At 39.6% G+C, this 23,302-nt stretch overlaps 1 pseudogene; it reads right to left on the reverse strand.

Moving 5' to 3' along the window:
• Positions 1-14,502, reverse strand: part of LOC150066313 (ATP-binding cassette sub-family D member 2-like) — a 29,824-nt pseudogene extending 15,322 nt beyond the window's left edge.
• Positions 14,503-23,302: the final 8,800 nt, after the last annotated feature.

The following is a 23,302-nucleotide window of genomic DNA, read 5'->3' on the forward strand; positions in this document are numbered from 1 at the left end:
GGGGAAGGGGAAAGAGAAGAGAGGAGGGGAGGGGAAGAGAGAGAGGCAAAGAAGAGAAGAGAGATCCATGACCTAAAATCATTCACCTATTCTGTATGCTAACTCAACACATTTTTCCTTCCTTGCCACATATATTTTATCTACTTTATAGAAAAGTTAAAGATTCTATGTGTTTTACTGCTACTTCTCAATTTTGAGGGTAATATCTATTGAAAACTAGTCCCATAACTGGATTTTTCACTGAGAGGATAAGAAAGAATTTTGGGCCAATGTTATATTAAAACAGATTTATCAAAACCCTTACAACTGGACAACACCAAGAATGCACCTTAATGGAACCTATAGATTTTAGTTAATATTATACAAATATTGGTTCATCTTTTTTTTCCAGTCCTGGTGCTTGAACTCAGGGCCTAGGATCTGTCCTTGGACACTTTTTGCTCAAGGCTAGCGCCCTACCACTTAGGCCACAGTGCTACTTCCGGTTTTTTCATGTACATGGTACCAAGGAATTGAACCCAGAGCTTCATGCATGCTAAGTGAGCACTCCACCACTAGGCCAAGTCCAGGCCTTGGTTCTTCCTTTATAATAAATATTCCATACAACAAATATTCCACATTAAGATAGGATGTAAAGAACAGAGGAAAAAACTAGAAAGAGGATATTGGAGAATTCTATACTTTCTATTCCATCATTTTACAAAGCTTTAACTGTTCTAGAAATTACGTACCTTAGTTTTTAATATAAAGTAATATGATTCCTCTGTACTTTTTTGACTTATAATTTGACTTATAATCATTGTTTGCTTTTTGTCTTTGTCATCTTGATGAATCTCAAAAAATATAGCTTTAACTCATGCCATATGTAATTATCAATTCTAAATGGTCTAAAGATCTAAATGTGAAATGAAAAACCAACTAAATTTCTAGAACATAAAATAGAAAAACATTTATGACCTTTGGTTAGGCAAATATTTCTTAACTAAGATATAAAACTACCAATCACAAAGAAAAGTACCAATAAATTATAAACTTCCTTTAGACACTATCAATAGCAATAAGACAACTTAAGAGTAGGAAATGACACTGAGATTATGTGTGTGAAGTATACAAGTATACAATTCTAGCAGAAGACGTCTACATTACATAATAAATTTGACAGATAAACATTAAAACTAGGCACAAGAGACACTTCACAATATAGGCGGCCTCAGTGAGCCAAGCACACTAGCCCAGGTTTGTAATGCTAGCTATCTTGGGAAGCAGAACTCTGGATATTGTGGTTCAGTGCCAGTCTAGGCACAGAGAATTTTATAAGCCTCTATCTCAACCAGTGGCTGGGCACAGGGAAGCACAAATAGGAGGATCACAGCCCAGGCCAGCTCAGACATAAAATGAGATTCTACCTGAGGATAGCCAACACAATAGGGGCTGGTTCAAGTAACAGAGTGCATAGGTGAATCCCTAGTATCCTCACAAAATACACACACACACACACACACACACACACACACACACACACACACACGTGCCAAAGTACTTCCTTTATTCAGAGTATAAGACTGTATGGTGGTAAGAATGTCTACAACAAAAAAGAGAGACAATATCAAATAATGACAAAGAAACTTTCCCATTCTGTTCATTGGAATGTACACTGGAAAAGCTATTTTAGAAAAGACTAACAAAATCACTGACACTGACTACTTTTATAGCATAGTCTAGCAGATGAAGGCACAAAATAAAGTACATACTATTCATTAGGGGCTGGGAGTGTAGCCTAGTGGTAGAATGCTTGCCTACCACGCACAAAGCCCTGGGTTTGATTCCCGGCACCAAATATACAGAAAAGGCCAGAAGCGGCTCTGTGGCTCACTCAACTGGCAGAGTGCTAGCTTGAGCAAAAGTATCCAAGGACAGTGCCCAGGCTTTGAGTTCAGGTCCCTGGACTGGTACTAATATTCTCAAAATTGGATATGATGTAAATGTCTATCCTCAAGATAAAAATAGTAAAATAGGAATAAATGTATTAGTGGTGAGAATAGAGGAATTTGAGTTATTCTCAATAACACTGATGAATCTCATAAAAATAATGTTGAGGGGAAAAAAGCTAGTACCTAAAGAACACATAGTTATAATAGTATTTAAATAAAGTTGAAAAGCCACTGGTGAGAAAGTCAGCTCGGTGAATACCTTGGCTGTGGCTGGGTGGAGGTGTGGGGAGCTAGCAGGGGTTGGGGAAGGCTCATGGAATGTTCTGGGGTGTTGGTATGGCTCATGTTAGTGACATATTTGCTTGTTAGCACATATGTTGTACTAGGAGCAACTGTAATGACTTATATGCTTAGCTAATCCCAGCTTTAAAAGAAAGTCTCTGAAAGCAGGGGACTGGTAGCTCATACTTGTCATCGTAGCTACTTAAGAGGATGAGAGCTGAGGATCTTGGTTTGAAGTCGGCCCATTCAGAGAAGTCAATGTCACTGTTATCTCCAATTATTCACCAGTCAGAAGTGGTCTAGTGGTAGGGTGCTATCCTTAAGCACAAAAGCTTAGAAACAGTGCTCAGATCCTGAGTTCAAGCCCCAGGATCAGCACACATGTAATGTACTCATCATTAATGCCATGGTAACTGTTTAATACAGATGTAATTACTATATATTCAAATTGCCCACAATATATTTTACTTATTTGTTATTGGATTATGAGACAGAATAGAGAAGTGATACTAAACAAGCAATGTTGAAGGTGCATTTTAAAAGTAAGAACATCACCCATGGTTCTAGGGAGGATACAGGCTCCATTTCTGGGAGCAGAGTCTCTCATTCACTCCTGCTGTGCCAGTTCACACTCACACATCACAGAGACAGCCAGTTGCTTAGATATAAAGATCAATACCTTAGGTGCTTTTTTCCCTACTTGATAAGCATCTGTAGCAAGGTGTGGCAAAAAGCTAATCATGTCAGCAACCATCTATTGAGCATCTTCTAGGAGCCAGGCACTGTTCTAAGCTTTACATATGTGATTTTAATCTTTAAAACTGAAACAAAAAACAAATGATCTGCCCAAAGCCACGGCCTCCCAAGCAGAACACCCCAAGGATGAATGATGAGAACTAGCAGACCAAGATTGGAACAGTGGTGTGCTTCCCACTCTTGCTTTTTCCATTCCTCCCCTCCTTTATTTTCTCTTTGCTCTTTTTTTCTGACTGACTCATTTTCCATTGCTTTTTGCCTTAAAATATATACTTTAGTGTACTTCATCTCTAACATAAAGGACATGAAGGTAAATTTAGTCTAATCTAGTCTTCACTAGATTAGGAAATATGGTATATAATTCCAAGATATAAAACTTCTGAAATAAGTCATCATTTTAACTTACGTTGCATTGGTGGCTCACAACTGTATACCCAGCTACTGAAGAGCATGAGATTTGAGGATTCAGGCTTGAAGTCAACCCAGACCAAAAAAATAATGTCTATGTGATCCTTACCTTCAATTAACTGAAGGCATTAGTATAAGTGATAGAGTATTCACCTTGAAGTGCCAAGTAAGAGTCCCGCAAAAAATATTTTGTCTTGGGGGGGGGGAAACAGGGACCAAGGCATGAGAAAGGGTATCAATGTTTGTGAAGTAATGCACCTTCTTTCTATCTGGTGAATATAATGTAACCCTTCTATTAATTACAATAAAAATATATGGAAAAAATAGTTTGTCTGAGTGAAATAATATCTTCATGTGTTAGGCCAGTGTAGGTAAAATGTATGTAGTAAAATATATACATATGCACAAACATTGTAAACACATATATCTTTAAATATAAAAATATTAAAGCATATTTCCAAATAATGTCATATGATTTCATTTTTTTCTTACATACGAAGTTTGCATTGCTCTTCTCTATATGCATTTTTTTCTTTTAAGAGAAATTTCAAGAAATACTTTGTTTCACTTACAATTTCAATCTAAAACCCTTCCTTTAATATGATATTTTCAGGATTGGTAGGATTTATTTTTAAACATCCTATTGCATCTTGTTAACCAAGCTTGTTAGATTCTCTGCACAAGTTGTTTACTTTTTACTAGTCTCTATGGGGTTAATTTGTCACCATTAATAGATGCATTTTCTCTATTCTGTGTTGGATACCCCAGGGTATTCTAATAAGAGCAAACACTGCTAAAAGTACTTCGTTATAATCTTGTCTTGGAATTGCCTTTATCATACATAATATCTCAAACTTTTTTTTTGCCAGTCCTGGGCTTGAGCTCAGGGCCTGAGTACTGTCCTTGGATTTTCTCAAGGTTAGAGCTCTACCACTTGAGCCTCAGCACCACTTCTGGCTTTTTTCTATGTATGTGGTACCAAGGAATCGAACCTGGGTCTTCGTGCATGCTAGACAAGCACTTTAACCACTAGGCCAAACTCCTGGCCAATATCTCAAACTTTTTAAAGAATATCAGTGTAAGAAATGACTTTTGAAAGGCTATGTTACCAAATATCTTAGTAAGACTAATTTTAGAACCTTAAGTTTTTAAGTGTCTTTCTCCTCTCCAATACTCTTTTACTTATGAAAGGTGAATGTGTAAAATACAAGTACTAACAATATGTTTTGTGTATGCTAGTACTAGGTCTTAAGCACTGGGCCTTGGGTTCTCGTTTGGCTTCTTCTCACTTAAAGCTACCACGTGAACCATACTACTTCCAACTCTTTTGGTGGTTAATTCGAGATAAAACTCTGCAGACTTTTCTGCCTACGTAGTCTTTGAACATTGATCTTCAGGTCCCAGCATCAGGACACTTTTTAAATGATACCTTTTTTCCCTCTGGCATAGTTTCAATACGTAAAAACAGATAAAATTCAATTCTTCAGTTGTCTATTAGGAAATTTAGATGTGTGATATATATGCATATATACATATATTACATATATTTGTATCACATCCTAGTTAACTAAGCCAAACATTTTTAGTAGAGGAATGACTCAGATTTGACAAGTTTTTGTAAAAATTGGTTACAGGGTTGAAGCACTGTTTTGGAACACTAAATATTATTTTTACTTGTTTTAATTTTAATTCAGTTTCATCATATTGTTAGTCTTTAATAGTGCGTGATAAGTCACTAAAATAGTGTGGCTTCTTTCACATTATTCTCCATGTTGTCTTTTGTTTTCTAATTAGTAACTGTTACTGTATATCAATAGTACCACATGGTCTGTACCTTATCGAGTTTTAATTAATACGACGAAAAAGTTCTTAATAGGAAGAACTGGAGCCATCATCTGAACAGAAATCTTTCATTCAAAGTAAGGCTTATGCTTTTTCCTGACTCCCTGATGCCATGGTCAATTTCAGTCAAGTGGTTTTGAAAGAAGAGAGGGAGAAGAGAAGAAAATATGCTTCTTCAAATACATTAATCCTTTGGTATCCCCAGGGGGATGAAGATGGATTGGTTTCAAGAACCTACTCCTGAGAATACATAAGTCCACAGATGCACAAGTCTCATATAGAAAATGCTGCATTAATTGTTTATAACTTACATCCTCTCATATACTTTAAATTACATCTATATTATTTATAATGTCTAAATAATAAAGGTAGTGTTATACTATGTTATGTTTAACATCATACAAGCTACTTATACATACTCATTATGGATAAAAATTTCTATGTTTTTTCTTTTGATGGTGGAGCTAGGTTTTTAATTAAAGACCTTGTACTAATGAGGGAGGAAGTTTAACTTAATGAGCCATGCCTACAGCCCTTTGTGCTTTGGTTACTTTTGAGATAGGGTCTTACTTTTTTTTGCCTATGCTAGTCTGGACTGTAATCTACCTATTTTATGTTTCCTACCATTAGTGGGATGACAAGCATACCACTACATCCAGCTTTTTTATTGGTTGAGATGGTATCTTATGAACTTTTTGCCTGAGTTGGCCTTGAAACAGGATCCTCTAGATCTTAGGATTACAGGTATGAACCATGGTATCAGGCTATATAAATCAAACTTACTTATTTTTCAAGTATTTTTTTATCTTTAGTTGGTTGAATTCTTGAATGCCCACCATGGGTATGGAGTTCTGACTATAATTCCTCTCTGTCCAGACAATGAAGACCCAAATTGTCTTCAGAGGACTGTATAATGTATTCCCTGTTTCTCTCTTGTCCTTACATTTCTTAGTTATTCCAAAGGATGGAAAATGTTTGCAGAGATTTCTGAGGCAGTGATAGTTGAGTACCCTGCTTCAAAAGAAGCACAAAGCATGCCACAAAGAAGATTATCTGTGTAATCAGCAAGCTGCAGAGACGGAAGGTCATGATGTTAGCATACTCTGAAACAAGACTTGTGGTTGTCTAATATTCCAACCTACTTTTCATGGGAATATTGAGTTATCGAGTATTTATATTATTATTAATACATGTTATTAATGTATTATTTAAACTTATATGACTGGACTATAAAGAATTAAACACAAGGAGATCTTGTATTTCAATTCTTTCTAACGGTAACTTAAATTGAAATGCAAACTAAAAAAATTAGAGCATGAATTGAGGTTGCTCACGGCAGACTGCCATCAACATTGCATCGAGACTCTGAGTATTTCAGATTTCACACACACACACACACACAAACACACACACACATTGCTGGTCTCATTACTGAATATTGTCTGGCATTGTTTCTGACTACCAATAAGCACAGAATGATGACTCTGTATATGGTTTCACTCACAAAACTAGCCAAACTGGATAGCTTCAAGAGATATCATGTTCACTCTATATTTAATATTAAGTATAAGTTTCATTACCACCATCTGCAAAGCCAGTTGCAGTGATAATAGGTATGGCCACCATAATCAGTCCACAGCTGCTCCACACATACTTCATCAAGAACTGCTCTATCATGATGTACCATAAGCGTTTGGACAGAATCAGGTTCATCTGATCTGCTAAAGCTTGGTAACATTGCTGGAGTTGCTTCATTTCTACCTATAGAGGGAAAGAGATAAGAATTAATCCAGCAATAGCTGCAAAATAAATCGACTGCAATGGACGATTTTTCTCTCAATGTTCTGGACATACTAAATCATTCTGAGTACTACAGTAAACATTATGGGTGAAGTCTACCAGTAAATGCAGATTACTCTTAGAATTAGGCATTATTTAGTTTGGGTTATATATGTGTTATTTTTAAAACATGCCATTTCATAAATATAATGATAATATGTTAATATGGTGAAATATATACTAGTGAACTGAGGGTTGAGCTCAGTGGTAAAGCACTTGACTAGCAAATATGAGACCCTGGGTTCAATCTCAACACTACTAGATAGATATAGTTATCTGTCTGTATGTATATGTGCGTAAATATATAAATACATATATATACAAGTATGTCTACATACACAAATTATAATTGCTGCTTCAAATTCTATGATGTTAAGATTACATTATATTCTCGAAGGCCCAAATAAACAGAGGCAAATTATTCTCAAACACTCCAAAAGTATGTAAAAGCAATCACATGACAATATGTATATATAATTAGACATCTTTAATTAGCTCCATGGTCTTTTGTGCAAGAAACTTACAACAGACTGCAATTTACATCATCAAGTTCAATGATTCAAAAACAAAAACACATCAGCAGTAATACAATATATGAGGCCAATTTCCAAGCAGGAGTAGAGGTCCTAACATTGAAACTTTTTCTTTCGACTGATTTTGTTAAACAGATCTTTATTGCTACACTAAAAAGTAAACAAATCTACCTGATACTTAAATTATCATCTTCTGATTTAGAATACCTCAATATTTAATTTGCCAGCTCATCTGTAATCAGATTTCAGATGTAACCCCTCCAAAATGCTTGCTCTACGTCACATCCATTCTGAGGTGCCCACCAGGCATGACAGGTTTATGTAATTGTGCTAATTGTTTGAAGGGCCTGCAGTGACTGACATCTTCAGGACTGAAAGGTAACATCCTACATAACTGCTTCCTCCTCACTTGCTTCCTCTTTAGTTGCAGCTTTTGGGCTGCAATATTTCATTTCACTTCCTCTTTTTGTATGCGTCAGAATTTGGTGCTGAGCAAGAACTAAGAGTAATGGAAATGTCATTCTATACCCCCCCCACACACACATTTCCTAGGACTTGGGGGCTCCATCATTGAGCAGACCCCAGAATTGTCAAAACTCCCACGTGAAAGCATGGAACCTGTCTCTTGAACGTTGAAGGAGCAACACCAACCAAGCATAATACCAAGCTACGTTTGCCATCCACGCAAAGGAGTTTCCAAGTACGTATTTCCTCTTAGTTTTCACCTACCAATTTCTTTCACACACACTAGAACCATTTACCAAGTTAGTACTTAAAGTTTAGAGACAATGCTTTGGAGACCATTTTTGCTTCTGTCTGCATAACTGAAACGATGTAGACCTTCTATTGAAACTATTCTAGTGAAACGAGAAAAGTTGGCCGTTTATAATTCTTTAACAGCTGTGATTTCAAAAAGGACCACAAGGTCTTCAGCTTTACTAGAAATTTAAATATCAAAGGGATCTAAAGTTCTAAGAAAGGAGGTCTATCTGAAGTACACCAGAAAGACAAAGGGCCCATGTCTTATCTCTATGTAGAAAATACAAACATATATGAAAACGCAGACAAGACAGGGCTGTATGCGTATCTACACAAACAAGTTGACCAAAGGATGTTAAGCTAAGAAGAGTCGAATGGTGTCACTCCTCTGAGCAGCTTAACTGCTTAACAAAATGAATACCAGGAAGCTGAAGCGTGGGTTGGTTGGTTTGTTTGTGTTTTTTTGTAGGGTTTTTTTTTGGGGGGGGAGATTAGGGAAGGACAAGAATACATAAAGGGTGAACAAATGGAGTCATTCTATTCCACATACATTAGATAAAAGTTGAACAATGTCATTTGAGGGTATGGAATAACATCAACCACCACCGGTGGTGAAAAACCCAATACAACAGATGGCATTTACTGCTGCAGAGGCTGCTTGAACCATCTCCCGTTTCACCCATCACCTTCCATTCCACCTTACCTATGGCCTCTGTAGAAAGCAATTTCTTCCACATTGGCTATAATTATAGAGTGCACCTAGCGCAGATAGCCTTTCTTGTGAGCCTCTTCGGCCACCAACTTGCCAAATCTGGGAGAGCAGGCTTTCAACACTTTAGCCCTGGCATAGACCATGAGTCCCGCTAGGAGGGTGGGTTCCATGGGGCTGGCTCCCCGGGACACCGCGGTCCGGATGAGGGTGTAGGAGGTGAGGATGACGTCCAGAATGGGCTTGGTCAGATTGGAATACAGGTGAGCCACGGACTGGGAGAACATCATGATGTCCTCGGTGAGCGACTGGTCGGGATTGGTGAGCCTCCTGTCCATGTTGATCACCTTGTAATAGGTCTGATTGGCGCGTGGTCTACGAGGCGCGTCCGGAACGCCAAGGCCAGTTTGCACTCCAGGTACAGGATGGCGCTGTGGACGAAGCTGGCTGGAATGGCGATCAGGAGCCACTTGATCAGTTTGAGGATGAAAGCCCGGGGCTGCTTCTGCACGATGCTCTTGACGATCTTCCCGTCCAGACCGGCCACGTAGATGGACAGGAAGGTCCTGGGGACCAGAGCCACCGAGTGCAGGCACAGCCACCCGGTTTCCGTGGTCACGACTCTGGGGAAGAGAATCTTGCGAAGTTGCAGCAGCTGCCTGAAAAAATCGGCATTCAGCCCTGGCGCGGGCTTCCCGCCCGCTGCCCCTGCGCCCTGCAGCCTCGCCGGGTCACCCGCGGGCCCGCGGGCAGCTGGGCTCTTCCCGCCACGGCCCGACCGCGCCAAGCGCGAGAAAACCCAAGGAGTTACTTGCCCATACTAGCTAGGTGTTTTCAAATTTGTTTAATGACTAAACCATCGATGATGAATTTCTCAGAAGGTATTCCCATCAATAAATGTCATACGATTGATTATACATATGCTTTTCTAATTGCAAAGTTGAGATTACTAAGAGATTTGCTTTTAAAAATATTGGCAGAATGCAATTAAAGAGAATGTTAATTTTCATTTGAATTCCAAAATAAGAGAGGAAAAAAAGACATGAAAAAGAAATCATTTACTACAATAAACATATTCACTTTAATCTCCCGTCCAGATTCTCATCTTTGGGCATGTTTAAATAGGAAAATATTTTAAAATTTCTTCAGAGGAGAAAAATAATCTTAACAAAGAACTGGAAGGGCCAGGAGTTTGGCTTAGTGATAGAGCGCTTGCCTAGCTTGCACAAAAACTCAGGTTTGATTCTTCAGCACCACATACATAGAAATAGCCAGAAGTGGTGGTGTGGCTCAAGTGGTAGCACTTTAGCCATAAGAAAGCCCAAGGACAGTGCTCGGGCCTTGAGTTCATGCCCCAGGGCTGGCAAAAATAAATCACTCTGCTTTAAAGTATGATATTCTTTTGTTTAGTTCTGGTGCGTGAACTCAGAGCCTGGTTGGTGTCCCTGAGATTTTCACTCAAGAGTGGTGCTCTACCAGTTGAGTGATACCTCCACTTCCAATATTTTGGTGGCTAGCTAGAGATAAAAGTCTCTCATCTTTAGTTGCCTGGCCTGAATATGAATTGTGATCCTCAGATGTTAGTCTCCTCAGTAGCTAGGATAACAGGTGAGAGCAACCAGCACCTAGCTAATGTATGATATTCTAATTATTATCATAAATATCCATCTCAGCAGGATTAGAATATATATTAGAAACTGTAACCCTTTTTAGAACTACTTAAAGGTAATTTAAAGTATTTAAGGAAATTATATGTATATACACAAAATTATATAAAGAATGAAACATTAAAAATATGTTGTGGGCTGGGAGTTTGGCCTAGTGGTAGAGTGCTTGCCTAGGATGCATGAAGCCCTGGGTTCGAAGCCTTGATACTACATACACAGAAAAAGCTGGAAGTGGTGCTGTGGCTCAAGTGGCAGAGTGGCTAGGTCCTAAGTGCACATCCCAGCACTGACAAAAAACTAAAACAACAAAAAAAAGTTTTATAATAGAGAATAATGTATTTGCATATAAACACATAACGTATATTATATATGCGTTGTGTTTAGATTATAAAACCCTGGCAAGGATTTTCTAGAAATAGTTAAGTGTTAAGAATTTGGAATGGATTTTATTTTCAACAAATGCTAAATAATATTTCATCAGTACTGTATTGTTTTCTTGAACTGTTTCCTTTCCCAAGAGATTACATAATTGCTGCACTGGCCCCAAAATAGCAGTGTTTGATTCTTATTTTCAGTCTTGTTAGCCCTACTCATTGTAGATATAAGCAATACCGAAGATAAGCTTTTAGGTCAAGCTATTTCCTTGCTCCTAAGGAAATCTCTTTTCCTGTGAAAGAAATCATCATTAATACTTTGTCTGAAAAAATGTCTCATGCTTTAATCTTAGTCTCTCATTGCCTCCCAGTAATGGAAGACATCAGTGGCTCTAGTGAGGAACAAGAGATGGTTCCATTTAGCTCTCGAGTTCTTGATTCTTCTCCAACGAATTCTACCTTTGGGTGCCTTCAGAAAGTCCTGGAACTAATTGTTCCTCCCAGTGAATTTAGTCAGGTTTTAGAGTGTTGAAAGTAGGCTGGGGGAAGTGGCTCAAATTGCTTTGGTGGTGGAAATTGGGAGGATCACAGTTCAATGCCAACCAAACAAAAAGTCAGGGAGACACCCATCTTAGTGGATAAAGTGGATGTGGTTACATGGCCCTGTCGTCACAGGTTACTGGGAGAAGCAGGGTCTGCAGTTCTTCCAGCTGGGGCATAATGAAAGTAAACTAGGTACCAGGTCCATGTGCGTAACCCTAGCTACTAAGGAGGTAAGACCTGAAGGATAGAAATAGGAAACCAGTGGAGACAGCAAAGAGTGCAAGATTCCATCTCCAACAAATCAGCCAGATATACTGTGATGAGTTTAAAAGTTAAAATTTACAATACTAATGAAGGACCTATCCTTGGTACTATTTTCCAATGACTTAGAAAATGTATTATTTTACCCTGGCGGGGAGGAAGTCATAGTAACTTTTTTTCTTTCTTCTTCTTCTTCTTCTTTTGCCTGTCCTGTCTGAGGTTTGAATTCTGGTCCTGGGCACTGTCCCTGAGCTTCTTTTGCTCAAGACTAACACTTTACTGCTTGAGCCGCAGCACCACTTCTGGCTTCTTCGGTAGTTTAGTGCAGATTGTCTCATGAACTTTCCAGCCCAGACTGGCTTCAAACTGTGATCTCAGCCACCTAAGTGGCTGGGATTACAGATGTGGGTCATCAGTGACTGGCTTGATTTGCTTTTCTTGGTGCCAGTACTAGGGCTTGAACTCGGGACCTGGGCACTGTTCCTTGAACAATTTTGTTCAAGGCTAGCATTCTAATTTGAGCCACACTTCCACTTTCCGCCTTTTGGTGTTGACTGAAGAGTCTCATAAACTTTCCTGCCTTGCCTTGCAATCCTCAGATCTCTGCCTTCTGAGTAATTGATTACTGGTGCTGGTGAATTTGAGTGTGTGTGTGCATTTATATTTGGAATAAGTGTAAGTCAGTTTGTAAGATATATGCTTTTTGATGATATAATAAAAATACAGAAATGAACAGCAAGATCCAATTTTTGTTCAGGACCTTATCTATTAAGCAGTTTAAAATAATAGAACTGTTACTGCTAAAGGAAGGTTTTTTTTTTCCCCCAAGGGGGTTTAATTTCAAGGCTTTTGGCTGGTTGGGCTTGATCCCCTCATAGAAGATGGTCTACCACCTGAACCACACCTCCTGACCTGCTTTTTGCTGGTCATTGAAGAATTCAGGTGACATTTGATGTCTTCTTTCCTCTCTCTGACCTGATAGGCTTGTGCCTATAATCCTACCTACTCAGGAGACTGAGATGTGAGGAAAGGCCTACAGTCTTATCACCAATTAACCACTGCCCCCAAAACAACCTGCAAGTGGCCCCACCGCTCAAATAGTAGAGTGGAGAGAGAGGGAGAGGGCCCGACATCATTACAGTGGAGAAGCTTTTGTTGTTTTTCCAGTCCTGGGCCTTGAACTCCGGGCTTGAGCACTGTCCTTGAGCTTTCTCCAGCCTAGAGCTCTGCCATTTGAGCCACAGCACCACTTCCAGCTTTTTTTTTTTCTATGTATGTGGTGCAGAGGAATCGAAACTGGACCTTCGTGCATGCTAGGCAAGCACTCTACCACTAGGCCAAACTCCCGGCCCCTAGAGGGGAACTTGTGAAATCCTAACCCTCTGCCCTCCTGGCTGGGCCTCGAGGACCCCTGGGTCCCCACCACACCGTTTCCCCATACGGCTCCCCTTGGCCCTCGACATGAGGCTCCTGGCCAGAAGTGCGTTCCTGGCCGGAAATGCCTGCGCAGCAGCGAGGTCTGGAGGTGGGTCTCAGGACCGGAACCGGAAGGAGCTCCTGAGCGCAGTGGACGACGGGAGGTGTCCGGCTTGGCCCAGGCGGAAGTCCTCCGAAGGTCCGGAGCGATGAACTGGGTTGGGGGCTCCCGGTAAGTGGCGCCTCTGGACTTTCAGACGCGTTCCTCTGTTTCCTGACGCGGCTTAGCTTCTGCCTCCATAAACTTCGGTTTGGGGGGTCCACTGTGGGTAAGCTTCGGAGTCCCTCCTTTAATTCGGCCTGGAGCACTGAGCCAGGCCGCCTATTGCTCCTAATATGTCTGCGCCACACCTGAGGCTGGCCTACTGCTCCCAGTGCGCCTGCGCCACACCGGAGCCTGGCCTACATACAGCTCCCATGGCGCCTGTGCCTGACGGACCAGAGCCAGCTTTACACCTCCTCCGCATTGCAATTTTTGTTTTTTGTGTGTTACTGAAGCTTGAACTCAGGGCTTAGGCATTTGTTTTCAAGGCCTGAGGCCTACCACTTGACCTACAACTCCACTTCCAGTTTTTTGTTTTTTGTTTTGTTTTTTTCTGGCAAGTTGGAGGTAAGAGTCTTGTCAGGCTTTGAAGCGTGATCCTCGGATCTCATCCTGGAGTCCTGAGGAGGTAAGATTACACATGTGCAACACCAGTGTCCAGCTTATAGTTTTGTTTTTCAAGGGAAGTAAAGTTAGTTTTGTGTGGATAACTACTATATAGTTTACAACTCTGTATTCAAGATTAATTACAAGAAAGTATGGAAGATTGATAGCTTGCTTTTGTAAAACCTATTCATTGCTGCTTTCCTTAAATTCTAGTGGAAATCATGTAGGGTTTGTTTGTTTTGTTTTTCTTAGTCGTGGGGCTTGAACTCTGGACTTGGGCATTGTCCTTGAGCTCTTCAACTCAAGGCTACCACCCTTGAGTCACACAGCACCTTTTCCTGTTTTCTGGTGGTTAATTGGAGATCAGAGTCTCATGGTCTTTCTTGCCCTGGCTGGCTTTGAACCATGATCCTCAGGCCTCAGTCTCCTGTATAGCTAGGATTACAGGTGTGAGTCACCACACCCGGATTCATGTAGGTTTTTAAGTGTGTTTGATTGTCTAGTCCTCACTGGAAAAATAGAATCCATTTGAAGAGTTTTTGAATCACAATGATACAATACATAGCTTTTGTTTGTCTGTGTGATAACTATACCCAGGACAGTAGTGTTGGAGTTAGAATGTAAAATTTTATGATTTAAAGAATTTATGGGCCAGGAGTTTGGCCTAGTGGTAGAGTGCCTGCCTAGCATGCACGAAGACCCCGGTTCGATTCCTTGGTACCACATATATAGAAAAAGCCAGAAGTGGTGCAGTGGCTCAGGGTAGAATCCTAGCCTTGAGGAAAGCCCAAGGACAGTGCTCAGACCCTGAGCTCAAGCCCAGGATTAGCAAAAAAAAAAAAAAAGGGGGGGGGCTGGGAGTTTGGCTTAGTGGTAGAGTGCTTGCCTAGCATGCATGAAGACCCAGGTTCGATTCCTCGGTACCACATACTTAGAAAAAAGCCAGAATTGGTACTGAGGCTCAAGTGGTAGAGCTCTAGCCTTGAGAAAGTCCAAGGACAATGCTCAGGCCCTGAGCTCTAGCCTGGGACTGGCAAAAAGAAAAAGAAAAGAATTTATGTCATGTCGGGGGCAGTGGCTCATGCCTGTAATTCTAGCTACTCAGCAGGCTGAGATCTGAGGATTGAGGTTCAAAGCCAGGACCTGAGACTCTTATCTCCAATTAACCTCTAGAAAACAGGAAGTGGGGCTTAGCTCAACTGTAGGTTGGTAACCTTAAGCTGAAGAGCTCAGAGATAGCTCCCAGGCTGAGATCAAGCCTCATGATCCCCCTTTCCCCCCCCCCCAAAGAATTTATATATCAGTTACAGATAGTTCACACCTGTAACCTTAACCACTTAGGAGGCTGAGATCCAGGTGATTGAAGTTTAAAGCCATCTAAGGCAGACAGATCCAGAACTCTGCAATTAACCAGCAAAAATCCCAAGGTGGAGGTTTAGCTCTAGGGGAATGGCACCACCTGTGAGTGCCAAAGCAGAGGCCCAGCCCTGTGTTCATGCCCAAGTTCCAGAAAAGAGAATTAATGAGAAATGATTTTTTTTTTTTGCCAGACCTAGGCTTGAGCTCAGGGCCTGAGTACTGTCCTTAAACTTTCTCAAGGTTAGAGCTCTACCACTTGAGCCACAGCACCACTTCCAGCTTTTTTTCTATGTGTGTGGTACTGAGGAATCGAACCTGGGTCTTCATGCGTGCTAGGCAGGCACTCTATCACTAGGCCAAACTCCCGGCCCATGAGAAATGATTTTTTGTGTTTGCTGATTTCTGTTTTTGGCTGGGGTGGGGAGGACACTAGGGTTTTAACTAACTTAGGTTTCCTACTTCATAACTCCAGCCCTCTTTGACTTTAATTTTTTTTTGTATACGGTCTTCAGGTTTTTTTCTTCTCCCCCCAGGGTCCTCTGACAACAATTCACCTATCTGTGGCCTTACATAAAGTTAGGATTATAGATCTGAACCACTATACTTATTTGTTGAAGTGAGGTCTTGTTAATTGTGTGTGTGTGTGTATGTGTGAGTGTGTAGGAGTCCTGGGGCTTGAACTAAAGCTTGGCCTTGTCCTTGAGTGCCTTTTGTTCAAGGGTAGCACTCTACCATTTGAGCCACAGCTCCATTTATGCCTTTTTCTGTGATTAATTAGAAATGATTTGCATAGGCTTCCTGCCTGGGCTGGCTTCAAACCAATATCCTCGGTTCTCAGCCTCCTGAGTTGCTAAGTTTACAGGCATGAGCCACCAGCACTCAGCTAGACTTGCTGGTTTTTAGCTTGCGCTGACCTCAAAAGTTGTTCTGATGTATACCTCCATAGAAGCTAGGATTATAGGTGAGAGCCACCATTCCCAGGCCTTCACCTTTGCTTGTTACAAAACAAGTGTTCTAACTATATTTGAGAGCATTTATTCTATTGAATATATTAGCATTGTATTTTAGAAATTTACTGAGTTTACTGTGGCTAGTATTGTAAGAGCACACTTGAATTTGTGAAAAAATGAAAATTTAATACACGTCATCCATGTTTGATCCATGAGTATAATATGATGCTTATGTATGAATTTAGGGCCTTGCACTTGCTATAAGGCATTTTATCACTTTATTTCTCAGATAGGGTCTTGAGTTTTATGCCTAGGGCTGGCTGATAATTTTATTACCTACTGCCTCTTGCTTAACTGGGATGGCAAGAGCTTGTCATAAGCTTGTTAGTTATGATGAAGTTTTGATAACTTCTTGCCAAGGCTGGCATCAAACTGTGATTTTTCTGTTTCTACCTCCCTGGTAATGGAGATTGTAGGTGTAAGTCACTGTAGCTGGCCTGAATTGTACATTTGTTAATGTCAATATTGAAAGATTTTTTTGAACATTACTACATAGACATAAAAATCCATGCTGGGACATACACTCTATAGACATAATGTTTTATTATATAGATTAAACTGTATCTATTACATACAAACCCTTAGTTTAATTTTAATTATGTTCTAAAATGAATGTGCCAGTGATTACATATAAAGTTCCTTCTTGAATACTTGTTTAACATGACATTTGAAATATGATGTAAAATCAGTGAGTAAAATCTTTAAAAATATATAAGATTTATACTTATAATCAGTATGAGGTTCCTTCAAAATTTGTAATACAGTACTTACATTTTCATTTGCTGTTTTATACAAATATTTTTCACTCTGAACTGATGACAAATCTCCAGCAGTCATGGGACTTATCTAAAGGCATTGTATTTTTATTATTGCATTGCTCTAGTTAGTATAATCAATTTAGTCAGTACAACAGTGTATCTATTTTGTGCTCAATATGTAGCCTACCTTTGTAAATGAACTGTAATCTTTTAATTTCTCACCACAAAAGACTTAGTGAACAAGAGTGTGTACAATTAAAAATAAAAGACAGGTCACATACAAAGTCTGGTGAGAAAACACAGTAGAGAGAGACTTGTGTGGAAAGAAGGATCAATAAAGGTAATAAGGAGTCATTGTTTTAATCTACCCAAGTCTCTACTACTGTTGGACTTAATAGCACACCACTGAGATCATGAGAGACAAGATTGTCACTACATGTTAAGCCTCAAGATATCATAAAGCTTGTGTTACAGATGCCATAAAGGCTTGTATGGTAATCCAAAGTAGCAAGTGTTCTATTACATATATTCGGATGCAAAATTTCTGGCAACATTTAGCAAAGTATTTTTCAGAGAATAATAACCACATATTTCTAAAATTTAATAATTGTATTATATTGTCAGGATGATATATAAAGGGGTTACAATTATATTCATCAGGTAGTAGGTACATTACTTCTTTAACATTGATACCGCTTCCTATGTTTTTCTCCTTTTCTCTCCTCCCACCCCTTCCAATCATCTTGTTTTTCCCCTTCCTTTCCTATTTGAAATAAACAAATAAATGTATATACAAAGTATATACCAAGTACCAAGGTCAGATATAGTAACAACATGAGATAAACTAAGGAGAAAAAAAAGAGATGGAAAAGAAATAACTTTACATAGTACGTTAAGAACAACAATCACAAAGATAAATCTCTTGTTTCCATATCCTGTAGTTCATTTCCCTTAGCCTCTTCCTCCATGGCAACCACACATTTTTAAGAGTGTCTTAAGTGGATTTACATTTGCAATCATGAATCTCTGAGACCATGGTAAAAACTACCAGGGAAAATGTGTCCAGATAAGGAAAGGAAGGTTTTGATAAAACAGGACATCTCTCTTATTATTACAACATGCTGTAGAACTCTAGGGATTGGGGTGCTCACGTGCAAAATAATAAACTTTGATTTGGCAGTGAAAAATTCTGAAAAAGTCCAATAAAATGCTAGGTTCCATTAATGTAGAAAAAAATTTTTTTGAAGTGGGTGGCTCTTGTCATTGCTAAAAACAAACAAACAAAAAAAAACCTTGAGCACCTTCTTTTGTCTCTGTGGTCTTGAGTGAGTCCCTGGACACAGAAGGAGAAATAAAATGGCAAAACTTTATTGAAGGAAAAGATAAGCAGAGAGAAATAAAGCTCCTGCTATACAGGGGTCCCAAGGGAGGGCATGGGGGGTGGGGGGGAGATAAGGAGTTAATTAGGAGTAAATAAGGGGTTAATTAGGAGAGATCAATGTAACTCTCAAGATCATTGGACAGCCTGAGGGCCATAGCAGACCCTAGACCCAATTGGAGGCACCATACAGTGTACAAGCTGTATAGACTTTAGTTTCTCTGATTGGATGCCTATTCTGGAGTACATGGCTGGGATCCAGTCAGTCTGCTGATCACTTTTGAGTCTTGCAAGGTCAGTGAATCATGGATGTGATGACTAGGGGCCCACATGCACAACTATTTAGTTATGGTGATGTGATATCTAGGGGCCTGTACCAAGGAGTTTTTGGGGCCATGGTGAGGGAAGTAGAACCTCTGTGAGAGAGAGGGAGGCAGGCTTTTTGTCCTAATTGCCTAAAGGGCTGTTTTTGTTGTTGTTGTTGTTGTTTGTGTGTGTGTGTGTGTGTGTGTGTGTGTGTGTGTGTAATATTACACAGACTTTCCTGGTTATTCTAGGAGGAATATTTTAGTTATGAGAGTTCACAAAAGCACTATACTGCAAAAATAATGTAGTCTAAGATTTTGTTTCTCAAAGATAGTAAGGTGTCATCCCTTTCCTCACTCTCTCCAAGTGTTTCCCTCCTCTCCCCACCCACAAGTTGTGTAGTTCATTTTCAACACTGCTGAGTATTGTTTTCTTTTAGCAGTACTAGGATTTGAACTCAAAGCCTTCCAGAACATTCAACGTTAGTGTTTCTTTGCTGGGGGGTGGGAGGAAGTACTAGTCCTGGAGCTTAAATTCAGGGACTGTGCACTGTTTGAGTTTTTTTCTTAAGGCTAGTGCTTGACCACTGGAGCCACAGTTCACTTCCAATTTTGAGGTGGTTAATTGGAAATAAGAATTTCATGGATTTGGCCAGAAGTGTGTCCTACTGGTAGAGTGCTTGCCTAGCATGCATGAAGCCCTGGGTTCAATTCTCCAGTACCACATACACAGAAAAAGCCGAAGTACTGCTGTGGCTTAAGTAGTAGAGTGCTAGCCTTGAGAAAGCTCAAGGACAGTGCCGAGACCTTGAGTTCAAGCCCTAGGATTGGAAGAAACAGACAACAAAAAAGGATCTCATGTATTTTCCTGCCTGGTTTGGCTTTGAATCAAGATTCTCAGATCTCAGTCTCCTGAGTAGCTATGATTATAGGTATGAGCCACCAATGTCTGTTTATTAACTGCATTTTTACATGTCTGTTTTTGAAATGTTTAGGGCTTTACAAAAGAAGAGAAAAATGATTTTGTTTTTTATAAAAAGACCTTATGATAAAATGTTGAAATACTGTTTTTATATTATGGAAACTCAGTCTATTAAGTTTAATTGTAGACTCAATCACTTGATGACTTCTTGACAATAAGAGTGCAAGGGCCAGCATTTCTCACATAAAATAAACTTGACATTTGACCTTTATTTGCTCTTCAGTTAAGGAGTTCTCAGGGAAATAGTTGTAGCTATTCTTTTAAAAATTGTTTTCTTGGCTTGTTTTGATGTGGTTTTTAAACATGTTTGCAAGATACCCTACCATTTCACTTCAGTCCACAATCTCATTAAGGGTAACAAGATTTGATCTTACCAGGCTCACTCTTGTAATTCTAGCTATTCATGAGACTGAGATCTGAGGATTGCTGTTCAGAGCCAGCCAGGCAGCAGTCTGTGACTCCCCCCACCCCACCAATTAATTTTATTGTAAAGGTGATGTACAGAGGGATTAAAGGGGTTATAGTTACATTGGTAATAAGTCCCTCCCTCCCTCCCTCCCTCCCTCCCTCCCTCCCTCCCTCCCTTCTTTCTTTCTTTCTTTCTTTCTTTCTTTCTTTCTTTCTTTCTTTCTTTCTTTCTTTCTTTCTATCTTTCTGCCAGTTCTGGGGCTTGAAGTCAGAGCCTGAGCACTATCCTTGGATACTTTTTGCTCAAGGCTAGCACTCTGCCACTTGAGCCACAGTACCACAAAGTGTTCAGAAATAACAAATAGTGACAATATGGAATAGACCAAAGTCTGAGGCTTGAAGTCAGAGCCTGAGCACTATCCTTGTATACTTTTTGCTCAAGGCTAGCACTCTGCCACTTGAGCCACAGTACCACAAAGGGTACAGAAATAACAAATAGTGACAATATGGAATAGACCAAAGTTGCAGGAGGAGAAGAAATTACTGAAAACAGTGCAATTAAAAAAAAACCTCTTAATTTCCATTCTTCGATAAGCATCGTTTTATATGGTCAGATCCACATAGCTATTGAGCCTTAGTGATCCCCTGCTAAGAATATCCCAGCCAGGTGTCAGTTGTTCAGGCCTGTAATCCTATCTACTAAGAATATACTAGCCAGGTATCCATAACTCACAACTGTAATCCTAGCTACTCAGAAGACTGAGATGTGAGATTCCCAGTTCAAAGCCAGCCTGGGCAAGAAAGTCCACCATGAGACTCTTATCTCTAGTGAACCACTCAAAAACCAGAAGTAGGGCTGTGGCTAAAATGGTAGAGTACTAACATCTAGTGCAAAGAGGCTCAGGGACAATGCCTGGGCCCAGAGTTCAAGCCTCACATTTGACAAAAAATAGAATATGGTAGACATTCTCTAGTTATTACAAATGAGAGAATCCATGCGGCCTGTGTTTCTTTGGGTCTGGCTTACATTGCTTAATATAATTTTTATCTCTAGTTAATCACCAGAAAACTGAAAGAGATGCTGTGGTGGAGCTCAGGGACATATACCCAGACCCCACATTAAAGCCTCACTACTAACAAAAGAAAAAAAAATTGATCTTAAAACCTCTATTTTTTTTTCAGTGTTAAGTAGCTTTTATTATCTTGACTTAGAAGGTGAAGGGATTTCCCTGAGGTTGGCCTGTGAGCCTGTCTGATTTATTGTGGTCAAGATGGCCCTGTGATGATGTGTCCATAAAGACCACAGCCCCAGCAAATATAAGCCTCTCACAATGCTTACTCCTGAATCTTGCCAGCTACAAGTCAGAATACTAGTCTTTGACCTTGAGCTGACCTCAGTGGGTTTGATGTCATTTGTTCCCTGTCTTTCCTTAGGCTGGTTTTTCAAGGCACAGATTTGGTGACGGCTATGTGACTTAGCCAGTTTGAGCACTTAGTTTCTAGGGGTGCAGAGCCATTTCTAGGGGGCTTATTCTCCCACCTGCATGAGCCTTACCTTATCCTGTTCTTTGGGCTGTGGTGAGGGACTCTCAAGTTCAGGAACAATGAGTACTGCTTTTTGCCGATTCTGGGGGCTGAACTCAGGACCTCATGCTTATGAAGCAGGTGCTGTAAAGCCACTAATTTACATGTATATGAATCTTGCTAATCGGTGACATTGTTTTCAGTGGACTTTTTTCTCCCAAAGTTTTACCCTTCTAGCATTTTTATTTTAAAAATCCCTTATAAGTGAAGTTAACATCAGTCCTGTGTCATTTTCATCAGTTATAAGCAGTTTGTTTACTCATCTGGAAATCATTGACCTAGAATTCTCTTTTTTAATGTTTCATTTGTGAAAGTCACTACTGAAGCCTCTATTTCTTGATGAAATCAAGGTGAGATTTGAAAGAGGAAAAATAAAAAAAAAACAAAATGAGGAAATGGTAGGAAGAAAGGATAATAAATGTGAAACCAGACTTGTACTGCAAAATATTGTCTAGAATCAGACTATAGCTCTAGAAATACACCACTGTACATAATGTAAAACTTTGTATAAATGAAGGCAATTATGTTTATAATTGTGATTCGAGAGTTGGATGAGTGTCTTATAAAAGCACAGGAAAGGTTCTGTTTAATAGAGGTAGAAAGAGGCTATCATTTGTAAATGCAGGCCTTCATCTAACCAAATAACAGAGTACTGTGTTTCAGGAAGAAAGTACAAAGTAACTAAAATCTAGTATTTTTTCAAGAGATCTAGAGTTTACTGATGGGGAAGAATGTGCCACTAAGTTTGACATTGTTTTAGGAAAAGAAGCCCAAATATATGCTATAAGAATAAGTAATATGAATAGGGGTAGAGCATAGGATAGTTTTACTAATAAAAATATAAAGGAATTAGTAATTGATATAAAGTTTGTTTTGAGGGTAAAATTTTGTAAATTAAAAAAAATTAAATAATTTTTAAAAATTCATTGGGACCAACAGGTCAAAGCTTTAATTGATCTCCTAAAGGAAGGATTAGATAGTGAAAAAGAAAGAAACATTGTATAATTGAAGATAAGATGATATATGTCCGCTGGAAGCCACAGAGCCACTCAAGGGCAAGGGTAGCACAATGAAAGGGTGTTTTATGAGTATTGGTTTGCAGTGTTAGTGATTTGGATTGGTATATAGCTAGTAAAGATTCTAAGATAGCTGGGCGCAGTGGCTCACTCCTGTAATCCTAGCTACTCAGGACACTGAGCTTTGAGGATTGTGGTTCAAAGCCAGCTGGGCCACTAAAAAGTCAGGGAGACCCTTACCTCCAAAATCACTAGAAAACTGGAAGAGACACTGTGGCTCTAGGGGTTGGGCTGTAGCTTTGAGCTGAAGATCTCAGACAGTGCCCAGGCTCAGAGTTCAAGTCCCACCACCACCAAAAAAAAAATTTCAAGGTAGTCAAATTAGTTAGAATTCGGTTAGAATATAAAACATATTTAATACTATTTTCTGTTTTGTAGTTTGACTACATATTCTCCAAATCTAATGAATATAA

This window comes from Megascapheus bottae, chromosome 2 (assembly GCF_031878675.1).
Source record: "Megascapheus bottae isolate mThoBot1 chromosome 2, mThoBot2.hap1, whole genome shotgun sequence".
NCBI lineage: Eukaryota > Metazoa > Chordata > Mammalia > Rodentia > Geomyidae > Megascapheus > Megascapheus bottae.